The sequence below is a fragment of the Tamandua tetradactyla genome, chromosome 4 (genome assembly GCF_023851605.1).
Source record: "Tamandua tetradactyla isolate mTamTet1 chromosome 4, mTamTet1.pri, whole genome shotgun sequence".
In the NCBI taxonomy this organism is placed as follows: Eukaryota; Metazoa; Chordata; class Mammalia; order Pilosa; family Myrmecophagidae; genus Tamandua; species Tamandua tetradactyla.
In genome coordinates, this window is record NC_135330.1 from 174904146 (window position 1) to 174905945 (window position 1800).

Below are 1800 nucleotides of genomic sequence, written 5' to 3' on the forward strand. Positions count from 1 at the left end.
TATTGTCCTTTAACAACTGACTGCCAGGTGTTCTGCAGCTTAATATATTCATCCATCAACCCCAAAGACTGAGAATGAGAACTTTCATGTGGTAGGACATTTTACACCAAGTGATTTAATAAGTAACATTATGTGTCACCAAATTTAATGTTCAGATTAAAAGGTGGGGAATGAATAAAATGCTGTCCAGATGAAAGAGAGTTTTGATCACTGGACATGAATGAGCCCTACAATAACCGTGGCATACAAGCAAATAAAATTTATGTTTTTGATCTCTCTGAAGACTTTGTTTTTACTTCAATTTGAAAGCAGTCACTGTTCATTAATTGACCAGATTACAAAAATGATGGCAGTAGACACTTTAGTTCATCCTTCTAATAAACCTGTTGATGTGGTCCTCCCTTTTGCCAGCATCTCCCCCTTCTACACAATGGGTGGTCTTTTTCTTCATTCTGCCTCTGGGAGGAGTTAATTTGAAGGGCCACAGGAAGTCATTTGCTTCTTTGAAGCATTTCCCAACAGTACAGATCTCATGAATCAGGCCCTCCATACAGATGTTGCCATATGTCATGGTAAGGTTCATGTGTCAACTTGGCCAAGGAATGGTACCTGTTTGTCTGGTTGGGCAAGTTCTGGCCTGTCTGTTGCGATGAGGACATTTCATAGAATTAAATCATGATCAGGTAGGCTGCATCCACAGCTGATCCCATTTGTAATCAGCCAAGGGGAGTGTCTTCTGCAATGTGTAATGCTTAATTTAATCACTGGAAGTCTTTTAAGGAGTATTCAGAAGAGACAGGCTCTCTTTCTGCTTTGGCTGGCAAGCCTCTCCTGTAGAGTTCATCCAGACCCTCTACTGGAATTGTTGGCTTCACAGTCTGCCCAGCGGATTTTGGATTCTGCTTTCCCACGGTTACGTGAGACACTTTTATAAATTTCTTATTTGTGAGTGTTTCCTGTTGATTCTGTTTCTCTAGAGAACCCTAACTTATATACCATATTTACCAAGAGATCATGCAATCAAAGAGTCAAGGCAATCAGTTTCTTATTGATTTTGCTATCACCATGCTTATAGATCAGTTTATTCATTGACTTCAGGTTCGGGTAACCCATGCAATATATGATTCCATGATTCTCAGCATTCTCAGCCTTGTCGAGCTTAACAAAGGTGTCATTAATGATATGGTGAAGGCAAAGAAGTTGGAACACTTTTTGGACCTTTGAGCTCACACCATTGATTCCACTGACTCTGGTAACAAATGCCAACTCTGCCAACTCCAGTCCTGCAGGTACATAGAAGTTGCCAGCTTTTCTTGCCAATTTAGCCATTTGAATTGGTTCTGTACATCTATCTATATTCCTTGTGATAGTGCATACGTTTTTCATAAATAAGCTTCCTTCTTGCCCTTTGAAGTATCTTTTGGGCAAACTTCTCTCTCAAGCACTTGATCTTCAGCTTGACAAAATTCCTTTGCTTTTTCTTAGGGGTTTCTGGCATAGCCAGGATCTTCTTCTCTTCAATACCCTCCATGATTCCAGCCAGAAAAGAATTCTGAAGACTCTTCAGCTGCCTATGTGACTCTTACTCCGGGTCATTTCAAATGTAACTTTAATTCCAAATCTCCATGTCTTTTATCTTAGCAAAATAAACTAGTTAAATTAGCCTCCAGCATTGTCCATATTTAGTAGCCCCTTCTAGACATGGTTAAAAAAAAACACCCAACACTAGTTACTACTCCATTAACATGGATGCATTTTTCTAAATGGCTGCCAATGAACCATAACAAAATAGAACCTCCC

At 39.7% G+C, this 1800-nt stretch overlaps 1 pseudogene; it reads right to left on the reverse strand.

Annotated features, from left to right (window-relative positions):
* Positions 1-361: 361 nt before the first annotated feature.
* Positions 362-1531, reverse strand: LOC143679534 (large ribosomal subunit protein uL30-like; annotated as a pseudogene).
* Positions 1532-1800: the final 269 nt, after the last annotated feature.